This window comes from Myripristis murdjan, chromosome 9 (genome assembly GCF_902150065.1).
Source record: "Myripristis murdjan chromosome 9, fMyrMur1.1, whole genome shotgun sequence".
In the NCBI taxonomy this organism is placed as follows: domain Eukaryota; kingdom Metazoa; phylum Chordata; class Actinopteri; order Holocentriformes; family Holocentridae; genus Myripristis; species Myripristis murdjan.
The window spans coordinates 27012208-27027882 of NC_043988.1; the positions used below are offsets into that span (position 1 = coordinate 27012208).

Consider the following 15675-nt stretch of genomic DNA (forward strand, 5'->3'; position numbering starts at 1 on the left):
AGGCTTGAATACGACTCTTGCCAAGTGGGAAGATACTAAAGTAAGGTCTGGAATAGATTTGGGGTCTTAACCCTAAATTTCTAAATTTTGGGGCCCCTGCCATAAGTTACATGAGCAATTTTTAAATCATTTTGTAGTCCAAGGGGTTTCTGTCATGCAGTGTTAATATACCGCTCTGCAATACCTTATGATGAGGCTTTAGTCAAAAGGTGATTTATTTTTTAATACAATTTTACATAACACATCTAAAATAAATTGAAGTATGGATAGAAGTATGGAAGTATGGTGTGATTCCAAAATGTTATACGGCATACTGTATCTGTAGATTGAAAAGCAATTATGTTAATTCTTTAATAAAGAATCTTACATCAGTTAAATGAACTTCTTTTTAAGTAAAAGTCTCCCCGAATAGTTAAAAATACATTCAGCAGTTAATATTACATGTGAGTAGTTATGGAATGTTTTTTTTTTGTTTTTTTTTTTAAAGGAGATGCCATCATTTTCAAAACATAGCTGCCTAATTTGGGACTTTTGACAAAACTTGAATGATAGATCTCAGCTGTGTGTTTCAGTGTTTTCACCTCAACCCTGATTGATCCAGGTGAGGTGGTTCACTGTTCATTTATTTGTCTGTGTGTCACATACGATATCTCAGACAGCATCTCATTTTGATGAAACTTAAATTTTGCATTGTCACCACTGGCCTCCATCTATGTAAAACATTACACTAAATGGCGCAAGGATGATGGTCACAACTACAAGTCAAAATAAGCTATAATACTATATTTGTCGTTGATTTGGGCCGGGGAAGACTACATCATATGTGCTTGACATCATTTATTGTTGATGTTATTGTAAATCCAGGGGCCAGCTCCTCATGCCTCTAACCTAAATACACACTCAGATTTTCTTACCTAATATTGCTACTGCTCACCTGATGAATTTACAACAGGTGTGGAAAATCGTTGATCATCAGACCTTTACGCAATACAATAATCAAGTCAGGTATACGTGGAATAGGATATGACGCTTTCAGACGTCTGTGAACCACATGAGGTTACTGTAGGCCAGACAAGCAGAGTGTTGCAAAAGTAGCCTTCCTACAGGCATGTTATCTCCTGACCTCAAATAGACACGGACAATAAAGACCCTCACATTCAGGTTTCAGGAACAAAACATTTATCATGTGTCAGTCTGGAGGTGAAAATGCAATGAAAAGCTGTACTGTATGTTGGTTCATGAGAAGAAAACGTCTGGAAACCAGTGTGCTACAGGAACATTGTGTGTGTGTGTGTGTATGCCTGGTGCTTGTGCGACAGCTGTAATCACAACATGAACACACGCTTATCCCTGATGTACCTATCAATGGGTTGAATGAAAAATTGTTGTTATTATTATTATTATTAACTGATGACAAAAAAAAAAAAAAAAAAAAAAGAAAAAACTATGAAAGTGAACCAGGCTGTTCTTTTGTTTGATTCTCTTCCAGGTCTCGACCTTGTTTCAGTTCAGGTTTTTCATTGTGCGTCTGTTTTCATCCACCAAGATGAGCCATGGCCTAATCTCTGGATCGGCTCTCCCTGCTTTTGAGTAAGACCTCAATTCAGTTCAGTTCAGTTCTTATGCCACATGTTGTCATATGCTCTTCCTTAATTTCTCTCCAAAGGCACGCACACACACACACACACACACACACACACACACACTTAATCACTCTCCCTCTCCCTTGCCTTCTCCTCTCCCAGGATCTTCGTGGGCATTGTGGGCATGGGTTTCTCCATCATGTTCTGCACGGCCATCTGCAGGGTGTGTCAGCGCCTCAGGGAGGGGCAGATGGAGAGGGAGCTACGCAACGAGGAGGGTCGGCCCGCGCCGGTCTATATCATCCCCTACCCTGGTGGCAGGTCGCACAGCGAGGATCACTCCAGCTTACCTCGGTACAGCCAAGAGCTGCACGCACCGCCACAGTACAGCACCGGCATGTACAGCGGGCCCCCCCCAGCCTATCATGAGGTATGACACAGCGCCAGCGGCTGTCTGCTGAGCTCTATCACAGCATAACACAGTGTACTGCATAGGCCATTAATCCTCCACTGTGCCACCCCATGGCATGTTATAGGTTGAGTGCATCTTCAGTTAGGTACTTTTTTGTTTCATTAAGTTTAATTATGTTTCATTTTCAGTTTAGGTCTCAGGTGGTTTTCAGGCCTGCATTCCCATTTTCTATTAATTTATTTTAGAAATGTCAAGTTTTAATTTTATTTAGCTTTGCGTAAAGTAGCATTACAAGCGAGGCAGTGTGTCCATTTTAATTAATTATTTAAACACATGTTATAACTCTATTAGCACGTAGAACAAGAAACAAAAAATAAACAAAAAAGCGCAATGAGAACTGTCTGCCTGCAGTGGGATTTCAGGATAGACACGATGCTTCGAAGTGAACAAAGTGTGTGCTGCCTGGTTTTTAACACTTCTTCTCTTTGTCTGTGTCTTTCTGTTTAAGCTGGGATTCAAGCCAGATGATCTTCCTCCTGCTTATTCAGAATACAGCAACGTTCCCATCTACCCCATTGCACCTCCGCAACCTACAGACATGGTGCAGCCACAGCAGACAGACACACAGCCACACTCACAGCCATAGGTTGGACTGTCTCTGTGCCTGTGAAGCACTTATGGACACAATCTTTTGAGTTAAGCACACTGTCACGTGGACTGGAGTGAGCAGGTAATTGGACTATTATATGCCAAATGTGTATTTTTATAGCAACTCTGTTTTTATTGGGAAAATGACAGAAACGATGACAGAGGCTCAAAGCTACGATGTCATGAGTACACGGCACATTCCCTAAACCAGCAGCCAGCCAGGACATCGGTTTCACATTTACTGTAATACGTATCCACTTTGTGAGATTTCATGTTTTCTATTGTAACAACAAGAAATTGTGCCCAGCTGTTGTATTTGAAGCGTTGTGATCACAAAATAACTGAAGTGATGTGAAGTAATCTTGATATTGGTTATTATTATTATTATAAATTTTTTCAATTGTCATCCTTCGAGCACCTGTGTTTCCTTATATTTGACACTGGATCAATCACACTCCACTGCCAAGCGCCAAGTTTCCAAGTAGTATTTACCACATGAAAGCTGACGTTAACAGTATTTTAAAGTGGGGAGTGTCATTTACTGTCTCTCCCAATGTGATATGAATGCAGCACAGAAACTGCTGTCTGTGCATGCGTGTGTGTGTGTGTGTATGTGTGTGAGTGTGTGTGTATGCGTGTGTGTGAAATTTCTGCAGCTGTAGCAGTCATTTCCTGGTAAAATGACACAATAGACCAGATGCGGGAACATTCTCTTAAACTTCTCATATTTTCTCTTATCATGTCCATTATGTTTTCTCTTATTATGTGCCCTTAAATTCTGCTTATTATCTCCCCTTATTTTTCTGTCACGAGAGGAAATAAGAGAAGTCAATTCCAGATTCACCAAAGATTATTCGCCAATGATGAATCACATTTATTAGTATAAGGTAACTGTCGTGCCATCCAGAAAATACTCTGACAGATGCTCAAAAAGTGGGGCTGCCAAAAAAAAAAAAAAAAAAAAAAAAAAAAAACAAAGCTGTAGGAGGAAAAAAGAACTTCAGCAGCTGAAATCAGATGACTATGATTGTATGGTTTGTGTTGAGTCATGCTGCATGTTTCCCTAGTGGGGCAATAAAAGTCTGAACTGAACTTTAGCTCTGTTAGATGCATTTTTGATGTGGCTCAGTTTTATACAGGGGACTAAATACACACACATCCAAACACTAGCCTGGTGCATAAAATGTTCTTCAGTTTTAAAATGTATGTTTCCATACGCTGGACATATTGTAGACTGAGAAAATGTTTTCCGAACCGCTTGCAAAAGCTTCTCATACCTAAGAGAAAGGCAAGAGTAAGGAAACATTAATGAATCCCAGGAATCAGTGGGTTCTAACAAAATAAGAACAAATTGGTGGATATGAACAAAATCAGAAGAAATTTGTTTGTGCATTGTTTCTTGTATCTAGCCCAATAACTGTGAATGAAGCAGATACCATACATAAAATACTAATGATCTATGGTGTAGCTGCTCTGCTAACCAGGGAGCATCTTCTCCAAAAAAATTAAAATACTAGGTCTACCTATGGCCATGGTGAGGTGCAGGACCAGTGCCGCTGATGCCTAAATTCTGCATTATTCGCCGCATTATTCATCAAATTAGGAGCATCAAGTATTGCATTCATTGTGTTTGAGCCTTAAGAGAAAAATGTTTATGCACAACCTTACAGTGGATTACCCAGAAATAAACAATTTTGCCACATAACAGAGCTGCTGTGTCATGCTGCCATCATAAACTATTATTTCCTTCTTCTTGTTCTTGTTCTTGTTCTTTTTTTTTTTTTTTTTTTTTAAGGACATTTAAGGTGCAAAGCCAGAGACAAAAGACAAAATCAGATGCTTTATGTATAAATATGCTTTTTTTTTCTTTTCCAGCGCAAACCATTCAGTGTTTGTCCACAATAATTACAAGGCCAGTTTTTAGAGAAGTCACTGTAAGTCATCTTTTATGCCTTCATCGTGCAAAAGTCCTGCATATATTATATAGTTTATTGGCATATACAGATGCTTAAATTTATTTGTTGGATTGACCGGTTAAGATTATCTAATGATGTCAAAGTCATATGTTTATCATTTTTTTCAGTAAAGGGGAAGCTAAACCTAATCTCTTTACTCCAATTTTTATTTCTCATATAGCAGCTCCAGTGTGTTGTTCTGTAAATGCAAGTCTGTTATGTCGTCTTAGTCAAATCGACTTAAACTGTAGGACAAAATTACAAGGCTATCAAACAATTGTTCTCAGGGGAATGGAGTCAAAGTGCAGCCGTAGTTCAAGACACATGCAGTAAAAAGGGGTAGGTGTTCCCGGCCTGCAGTTGTATAATCATAATCTTTGAGTCCTGGCACAGCCGACTTTATGGCACAATCCAGGTGGTTTCACTGAACCAGCTGGCACAGAGAATCACAGTAAGCAAGCAAAGTGAAAGAACTGATTTTGAACTGATCATTTATTGTGCTTGAGGATCAGAAACCACAGAGTGAGGGACATGTAGTTGGATCACTTTTGTAATGTGTTATTACAATATTACCAATACAACATCCACGGTTCTTCCACAAAATGATCAATGTAATTTTCATTTATTATTCAGTTTTCATATGACATCATGTCCTCCTTTTAATTAGTATTTTGATTCAATTCGCATATCTTCAGTCCGTAAGTCCACTGTTGCATAGAGAATATGCCCTATTAACATATCGTGCACTTACTCTTTGTGAGTGTGCACAATATGAGTTTGTCTTCACAGTGCACGCCTACAACCAATTGCCGTGGGGAAAAAATAGTTCTGTTTGTAAAATTACACACCTTAATATCATGTTACACTGCTTGAAATGAGAGTTGACATACGTAACATACTGCTGTCTTTTTCTGGTGTTGCAAGTTGTGTTGGCCTTGTAATTAGTGATTAACAGACCTGAGAAATTTGTTATAAAACAAACACAATATGGACAAAATTATTGGGCCACCTACAGGAGCGCCACCAGGGATTTTGGGCCCCAAGAAAAGAAATCTTATTGGGCCCTTGTATAGCCGGCCAATAGGCAAACCTTTTTATTTCAGGCCTTTCGAGGGCCCCCTCCCCCATTGTGGCCCTGGGTAATCAGTCCCGCTTTTCCCCCCACTACAACGCCCCTGGCCACCCACACATTACACATACAGGAGCTTTTATGACATCCCAGTCTAAACCCATAGGCATTAATATGGACAATCTCACTCTATTTTTATTTTTAACCCTGCAAAAATAACCTTAAAATTTTGTATCACATCTCTATCTCCTGTAGTTCTATCTGTTCACCAAATTTCATTATAATTTGTGTTTTGGGATATCTTGCTAACAGCAAAAAACAAATCCCAAAAACATAAAAAATATAATTGTCTTGGAAGAGGTAAAACCTTGCCATAATACTGTATATAAATATATCATTATATGATAAACAACTATTCCAACTCACCAAAGTCACATCATGCTCAAACTCACAGAGGTCCTAAGAGGATATATTAGTTATACAGTATATGTCTGCTTCTCTACAACCAATTGCCGTGGAGAAAAAATAGTTCTGTTTGTAAAATTGCGCACCTTAATATCATGTTACATTGCTTGAAATGAGAGTTGATTATAGTTGTATACTGTAGTTGTAGCCGTTGTATAATGTCCTACATCTAGTCTGCATTAGCACTGCAATCTCTGGTCCATTGAATTACGCAGGAAACAAATTACCAGAGCAGACAAGTTACTTGAACATTAATTTATATCACCTGAAAAGAGGGTGAACCTTTATTTTTGCTTGACAAGTCCCCACAATGGCAGATACTGTACAGACAGGGCTGGAGGAGATATATGGAAGCATAGGTCCAACACTGTATCCCTCACATGTGAACTGTAATCCAATAATGGCAGGGACACTTATACATGTCATTTTTCCGTTTTTAAAGCCAGGGTGTGGTGTCGTCTGCTGGCTTCTGTAGGGACAAAATGCCCGCGTCTCATGCACGTCTTTGCTGTGCCATCACTTGTGCTGTCACTTACACAGAGAAGGGGTCACATACTGAGTAACCGGAAACATCCTGTACTCCTCTTACACTGTGAGTGACTTTACAACGACAACTGTCCCTGCATGAGACTCTACAATACACACAGGCCTTTAATGTTAGTCATACACTATAGCCTGCAATGCAAGAAGCTTGTACGCATCAGCTGTTCCTTCTTAGAGAGTCAATGTGATCACACCAGAAACCAATCATCTTTAAATCAAAAACGTCTGCTGTGGTTCACTCTACTGTTACACTATGTCCTTTGTCTCGCTGCCTCTTCCTCTCTCTATTGTATGTTTTTTTACACACACACACACACACACACACACACACTACTTGTACAGTTTTTATTTCTGGGGGAGAGGGATAGTTATGATATAGCTGTTATGATGCAAATAAAACACTAGAGGGCGATACAAGTGTTTAGAGACATAGGCCCAATGATGGCATTTTTCACTTTCTGGGCCCAGTTTGTAAAACCTTCAGCAGTCGATCACTAATCACTTTTGAAAATGTTTATTTCAGCGGTATAGATTGGCTAAGCATGCAGGCCCTCATTTTAAAAGCCCTCTTTCACATTCATTACACCAATTTAGCTCTGCAGCAGCTTTAGGGTCTGTAATTCTCTGAAATTGTCCAGAACTAATCGGATATATTTCACATTGTCATACGTCATGCATCTTCAAATGAAAAACCTTTCCAGTACATGAAATTCAAGGTTCATACAAGGCAGTTTACCAGTCCAAGTGAAAATCTGTCGCCAAATTAAATTCTGGTTTCATTTCTGTTTTTTTACTGTGAGTTTGATGAGCCGATGCTGCATGTTCTCCTCCATGTTCATGAGGAGCTGATCGAAAGAATCAAGTTTGTATTCTCAAATCTCTGGGCTTTACAGTTAATTATCTGGTAACTGTAGAGATGTAAAAGTCTGTAACGAAAATACGCAAAAAAAAAAACAAAACAAAACAAAAAAAAAACAAAAAACAAAACAAAACAAAAAAAAACAAACAAAAAAAAAACAAAAAAACAAATGTAGTAATAATGTAGGATTGATGCTGGGAACATTTACATTGACTTCCAACTCTTAAGTTCAAGTTCAAAGTGCTTATCAAACTAAATATCAAAAAGAAACATCAGCAATAGCAAGGGAAAACAATAATAAAGTGAAATATTAACAACAGCAGTACAAGCCAAAAAAAAATTATATTCAGTGTAAATCATGCATAATATTATGAGGAGTTGTATTTGTACAAATGGGTCGTGATTGTGACGACACTGATTTGTCCAGGCTGAGCTCCTCATGTGGGACGTTCCCCCCGTCTCCAGGCCGTGACGGCCAAAACCTGGCCACCACTCGTTTACATTTTCTACAAGTCATACAGCCCAAATTGCGGAACATCCATACAAATCAACCCATCTGTCTAAACAAGACTATGGTGACCAAGCGAAGTCTATTTCAGCCTGAAGTCTTCTGGTTTCTGGCAGCTTTCACACCAGAAATGACTTGGACCAATAACCTCTCAAATCAAAAACGCCTGCTGCGGTTTATTCTGCTCTTACACTGTGTCCTCTGTCTCGCATCCTCCCTCTCTCTCTCTCTGTCTCTATCTATTCTCATTTCCTCCCTCTCCTCTTTACTGCCTTTCTTTCTCCCTCTCCCACCTTTTTCTGTCCATCTCTGTCTCTTTCAAACACGCACTTCTTCCAGCTGTCTGTCTTTTCTCCTTCTCATTTTTCACCTTCTCTCTCTCCCTTCCCCCCTTAACAAACATTTCCCTCCATCTCCTGTTCCAGGCCCCTCTTGCGACCCCCCAAAGACGCCACAGCAGCAGAAAGGCAGAGAACTCTCTGTGTATGTCCTGCAAAAATCTGGTAAAATCCTTTTTGTGTTTTTAGCCAGTGGTAACCTGGCGTCACGTTAACCTGGCAGGGTTTTGGCCACATTATGCACCCAGTGATTTTAAGAAAAAAGAGGAAAGATTCACTGATTTCATAATCCTTTAGGGGGAAATTATTATTATTATTATTATTATTATATTTTAATCATTTAGTCAATACTGTTGGATTGACCGGTTAATCCTCATATGATCCCTATCACTTAAATTCTAACCCCTTAAACTCTGACTTTCCCTTAAATTTCCCCTTAAATATCTTCATAGTTAGGAAAAGCATGTTTCCCAATGTTATACAACAGTGTCACATACATATCTGTATCTGCTGGCAGTTTCACACTTACACTGAGTGAAATATTCAAATCCAAAATGCTGTTTTTTTTTGTTTGTTTGTTTGTTTGTTTTTTACAGCTGCACCATTACAACCATTGGAAAATATCTACTTCTTTTGTGCATAATTCACACATTTCCCTGTGATTCAGCAGGATGAGTTTGGTATCCTCCAAAACCTCGGGATGTTGGGAAAGTTCTCCAGGTTTAAACAAAGTTTGGGCTGAACAGAATGCATTTGTAATCACAAATCCTATGATCTAGCTGACAGAGCCGAAACTGATTTCTTGATCCTGCAAGCATAACCATACACACACACACACCCTCCTCCCACTTTGGTGGAGGTCAGTCTAACAGTCTAAATTGGGCGCAAGCTTAAGAGTAAAAACAATTTTGAATAATTTATTGAGAAACTTGTAGTGGCCTGTTTTCATCTGCAGGCGACCCGCTGTTGAGCCCCGCACCAGTGTTTTGGACACGGCACTGTGACGCCGCTGGTCTGGAAGAGACATGTGGGATCCTGGAATAGATTGAGAGGGAAGAAGGCCCCGAGGGCTGGGCAGACAGAGAGGAGCACGGGGAATATGAAAGGGATAAAGGAAAGGATGGGATGTGTTTATGTCTGTGCATATGAGCATGTCGATGAAAGAATGAAAGAGTGCAAGAGCGAGAGGGTGAAAGAGAGCGAGAGGTGGGGCGATGGACGGAGACAAAGTGTGTGTGTGTGTGTGTGTGTGTGTGTGTGTGTGTGTGTATGCTTTGTGTGTACTTCTGTTCTCTGTTGAATGACGGCTGAGCACAGTTGCTTTTATTAACAGGATGACCCATCTCTCTCTCTCTCTCTCTCTCTCTCTCTCTCTCTCTCCTGATTCACTCTCTCCTGTCTAATCATCTTTTCTTAGTCTTTTCCTTTTCCTTGGTCCCCTCTCCTCCTTCTGTCTTTTTCTCTCATCCTCTCTATCTTCCATCTTCCCATGCTCTCTCTCTTCTCTCTCTCCCCCGTTTCCTTTTCTTTCCTCCCTTTCTCTTTCTCTCTCTTGCCCCCTCCTCCGCTCTCCTCCTCCTGTCCTGCTCTGTGATATGAATACACACTGGAGAGTCCCTGGCATAATATTATCTAGTGCCACGCTCAGTAATGTGGATCTGGATCACACTGCTATCTTTGCCTGGCCCTCGTCACCACAGGGTTGTCAGTCGTTGCTATCACTCTCTCCACGGTGTATGTGCTTCTGTTTGTGTGTGGCTGAGTGGGGGGGACACTTGAAATGTAAAAAAAAAAAACAAATTTCAAACTTTAAGACTGGTTCAGGCTTTATTTCCCTCCACCAAAACTCACCACAAAGGCTGAGAAGAGAAGTGGGAGCCGGCTCTAAAAGTTGAAGTTTTACTAAAACCAGCGCTGTCTGACCCCCCGCTATTCAGAAAAGGTCTCCAAGGAGAAGACCGTGTTTTTGGGAGAGTGGCCTCCGTGGTAATGGGTCAGGTTACCCAGTAAGTGATAACACACACACAAAGCATCCACATGTCCCTGATAGATCATTCACACTGGTACTCCATGCTAACTCTTTAGTGTTGATATGCTGAGTCACAGTAAACAACCAGCAGTATCAGAAGTGAGAAGATTGGCCTTTTAGCAATAAAAGTTAGTCATATTTTTTAGTATGTGGCCTGTAAATTTGCATATGTTTTACCACTCCTCTACACCAAACTCCCAAACGTGGCCACAGAGAAATTAAGAATACTTACCATTATAGCTCTAGATTTGTCATGTTTTTTTTTTTCTCCTTTTTCGCTTCAGCTCATTTTACTTGCTTAAAAGTACCCAATGTTTTCAATTCATTTACATTCAAAACAAAAGCATATTGTGTGTGTCCTTGAGGCTTAGGAAGCACACTGAAAACATCTCCTAGACCTCAAAAGACATTGGTGAAGCCTTATTTTGGAATATTTATTTACTTTGGCTATTTTAATATGTCAACCCAGGGTCAACAACAGAACGAAACAGGGTCCTGGTTTTCCTACTGTGCACTATTTCGCCTCGATATCATGCAAAATGATGCATGCCACAGACTTAACATGAGCACCAGGGATAACAATCTACCAGGGACACTTGGATTAGTTTGTCGCCTATACTCTTATTTATTTGGTAGCAGGTCAGCTGGGAATAAACTTGATTCATCTCTTTAAGTTGTGGTCTGCAGGTTTATGATGAGTAATACTGCCAAATTTTGGCATGTAATCCAATCTGATGTGTGCTGCCTGACAAACGGGGAAAGCGAGACTAGCAGGAATCAGGGACATAGTGTGCACAGGTCTGCCTTTGCACACATCCTGTATGTTTGTCTGGGTAAGTGGGTGGGCCCCTAATGGTGGTGCGACTTAGGAATGTCAGGGGTCACCACAAAAACAGGGAGTGCTGGAGGGGGGCAGCTGATGGACTAAAGAGAGCCAAAGGGTATGTGGTAGGGTCAAAGGTCACTGGATATTTCTAGAAAGCCTTGGGAGCAGCAGTGCAGACTTCTCATTTACGCATTCAGTTGTCTGAGTACAAGATGTACATTTATATTGCAGGTACTAGAGAAAAATAAATGAACACCTCAAAAGGTAAATGTATGAAGACACTAAAATACAAGAGAACATGTGGGAATCTTCAGAGATTTTTTTGAAGGATTGAACTTTTATGGCACTTCACCTGTAGGGGTTGTTCTCTGTTTTCTAGTGAGGTTACCGCTTGTTGGCTCCCTCTGCACCTAAGAGGAAACTCTTTGTTTTCTTCTGTATTATTAACATGTACGGCTGCAACATGGATACACAGCATGTACAGATATTTTTGAGGTAAGGTGGTAGAGTTTGGTTATTGGATTGGTTTAATCAAAATAACAAAGTAAACTATTGACTCACAATAACACTTAGAGGGGATCTAGAGGTTGCTGGTTAGAGGGGTCAAAGGGCAGGTTAAGGGTCAACAGATAGCTGTTGTTCTCCACTTTTTTCTATTACTTCCAAAACAAAGCAATGCATTCTTATGAAGACTAAGTTACATAAAGAAACCAAACCATGGACTTTTAAAAGAGAAGGTTGTTTTTATTTTCTCCCTGAAGATAAATTAATTCCAGTAACCGGGGATGACAAAAAAAAAAAAGAAAAAAAAAAAAAAAAGGATCAATTAATAAAAAAAAAGCATTTACCACAAAGACAGGGCAATAATTGCATTATGTCTATTAGGAACATATTTTTATATGAGCAATACATTTTTGGAGATTATAGAGATTATTCTCCAAAATCCTTCAGTGACGTCCTAGAGGTTTTGATACACAAACACAGAACAGGAGATGAACATGCTGCTCTTTCTGTTGTACTGTTGATTTCCAGTTTGTCGGCGATTAACACGAGAAAGGCACGGCCGAGTTTGGCAGATCTCGGAGATGGCCAACAGGCTGTCAGCTGAAGAGCGTAAACACAGATTATTTAGAGCTGCAGTTTCATCGTGTGGCTCTGACAATGTAGCGACACAAAGTGCACGTGGGCAAAAGGTCACGGACGGTACAGTTTGAAAGCCGAGATGTTTCATTCCTTAGAATCAAAACAGCTCTACATGGCGATTTGACCTTTCAAGTGTAAATAATACTAACGATAATAACAATCATTATCATAATCATCATAATGAGACTGTATTGATCTTCACAGGGAAAGTCTGTTTTAGCTTGCCCCTCACCACAGAAAGGTCAGAGGTCAGAGTCATGTCAGCATTTTAGTGAATTTAAAATAGTTGTGTGTATATTGTTAACTATGACTGAGTGTTGTAACTGAGCACTGACCCCACTGATTCAACATCTGTACACACACATGCACATCTTATGGCAGGTTCACACAAATACACACACATTTACAGACACTCATATTCAGTTACTTCTCTCTCTCTCTCTCTCTCACACACAAACACACCCACACACACACCAAATCCAGTTTAACTTTTATATTATTTCCCATCCAATGGACCACTTCACATTATCTTCCATGTGTTTCCAGTTGATTCTAGCTGATAATCAAGAGAACATGGAGCCGGTCGAAGAGGGATCCATAAATGTGTTCACTTGTGTGACACCGCGTTTCCATATTATGACAACCACTAGATGTTACTAGATTCATGGCGACAACTATCCCAGATAATCCCAAAACATCACTCTGGATACTTTGGATACTGCTGAATGTGCCTGGCAGTGGATGCTCTGTTTCAGAAAATGTAAACATGATTAACTCCATGTTGTGTTAGTTACAGAAAAAAAAAAAAAAAAAAAAAAAAAAACTGTAGTCCACAAAACACCAACACAGACCTCTAAAAGCACTCACCACCACGAGCAGCTGTGGCATAACTCCAGCATCACTTCAACACAGAACCGTAAATCAGACGTTGCCGTGATTGCTCCTGGGAGTCGATAACCACTGACCCCCGCTCTGCTGGTAACACCTCCCTCTGATCCTTCCAGTCTCAAAAATGAGCACCGATTCAGGACCAGTCAGCTTTGACGCCACGGAGCTGCCCTATTTAGCACAGTCATGCAATTAATCTGAAGGAATGTGAATTCCTGTTATCATTGGCTAGGCGTTCACTGAATCCAACACATAAACTATGAGCATGTCATCTGAGCAAATACACATTTAGACTCCGCACATCTGCATCTGCTAGGATGCACAAATATAGGGGTAACATTAAGTAAGAAATAAATCAGAATCAGAATCAGAATACTTTATTGATCCCCAGGGGGAAATTACTTTTTGTTTCAATAACAAAAATAATAAACAGGAAAGACATAACAAGACCAGTTTAAGATATTTGTAATCAGATAAGATAAGTCATTGTATAGTCACCTATACAACAACAGTGGAGGGAAAGTTACCCAGGTAATATATGTAATATTATTATATGAGTCTACTGTGCTTCATATGCATCTACTGTGCTTCATCTGAGTCTAATGTACTTTATATGTTGTCTTTTATTGTTTTGCCTTTTCCAATTCCACCCTGTGCTGTTTTATTCTTTTTAACATTTTATTTTCATTTAATGTGTGTCAAATCTTCTTCTTTTTATTGTGAAGCACTTTGAGCTGCAATTCTTGTATGAAAGGTGCTATACAAATAAAGTTTTATTATTATTATTATTAAGGCACTGCTGGGATTCGAACCCAGGATCTCCTGTTTACTAGACAGGCGCTTTAACCAACTAAGCCACAGCGCCTCTGACTAACAAAGTCATATCTGTGCCTGGCACCGGAGTGATGAGTGACTTCTCTCAGGTAGCATCCTCAGTCCTTCACAAACCCTCCCGGAGGAGCTGACAGCGAAATGTTTGGCTGGTTCACAACCACGTGTCAGTAAACCTGAGGCAGGAATGTGCCCCAGGTTATTACATTATGTATCAGAATGATTTTTTTTTTTTTTTTTTTTTTTTTACTTGAATGGCTCCAAACATGCCAATGCCACGTGCATTGCAAATGAAGGTAGTCACAAGTGGAAAAAGCCATGTTTCACACTATGTAGAGTATTCAAACAAACTTGTAACACTCGAGGCGTTTGCACATTCAGTCTTTGACAGAATGCTTGATAGAAGTCTGTTACTTGGTAAATGTAATGTGTTCTGCACAGAGTGAAAAAATGCGCTTGTTCTCCTGTTCTCCTGTTCTCCTGCCCTGTGCCTGACTGTGGTGCATTTTAAAGCTCTGACACACACCGAGCTGACCGTCAGCCATTAGTCTGTTGTTGGCTGTTAGTGGCTGGCGATCATCCATAGTTTGTGTGGAGTGTTCCACGCTTATCGACGGCCACCTGGTCGATTCAACATGCTGAACTGGTGATGGAGGCCATTCATGACACAGAACCTTCTTAGTGGTTGGTCAGCCAAAGCAAAGAGGAGAACTGGAAATTGGCTTGTGTTAATATTGTTCTAACCAGCTAGGCAGCTAACTAACCAGATAGTGCAGAACCTCTTCCACACCCCCAAAAAAAAAAAACGAAAATATTCAACATATTCAACATATTCCTCTTTGTTTCTTTATCTTTCCAGAATCAGCTTCAGGTTTACTTTAGGATTTTTTTTTTTTGGACTACTGACTCCTTTTTTAGAGTATCCTCTCTCATGCATATGCAGAACATGAATGCTTCATTGCTGTATTATGTGCGATGTGTTCAGGGACAACTTTTGTCCAGCAACATGAGGTGGTGTAAGGCGATGCAACACGATCTGACTACTGACCTGCATTGGCGTTATTTCTTTGATGTTAGCTCGGTGTGTCCCTGTCTTTGATTATGTTTCTTTCCTCGGTCTGCTGAGACCACATGCGACAGCAATCTGGACCCCCGGGGTGCACAGGGCTGTGACCAGATAACACTGTTGTTTGTGATTACAGCTCCTCTGATTAGTGCAATGAGTGGAAATCCTGTGGTGAACTTTTAACTTCATTACGGTGATATCTTCTTCTGGAGCATTTGTTTGATTGAGTCCCACTGTGTGTTTTCTTTTGCGGGTGTTGGTGTGTCAAGTGACAAGGCGGCCTCTTTGACCCAACGCCTACTGCCACAGTTTTGGTGTGTTCCTGTTTGTTGAGGCAATAAGACAAGAAGCAGCTTTAGTCAGTAAAGTTTAACGGTGGGAATACCTTGCTTTCAGTTCCAAGTGGTGAGCAAAGGATTCCCTTGGTTTTCTAATTACGTGTTTTAGGTGTGGACAAGCAGCAGCTGCGTACCCTTCAGCTATGTGACCTGATAAACCTGCTGTACAGGCTC

General features: G+C 40.3%; 1 non-coding gene across 1 annotated transcript; it reads right to left on the reverse strand.

Annotated features, from left to right (window-relative positions):
* Nucleotides 1–14057: 14057 nt before the first annotated feature.
* trnat-agu (transfer RNA threonine (anticodon AGU)) lies at nt 14058–14131 on the reverse strand. The gene has a single exon. It is a non-coding gene; the product is annotated as a tRNA-Thr (tRNA).
* Between the last annotated feature and the right edge of the window lie 1544 nt (nt 14132–15675).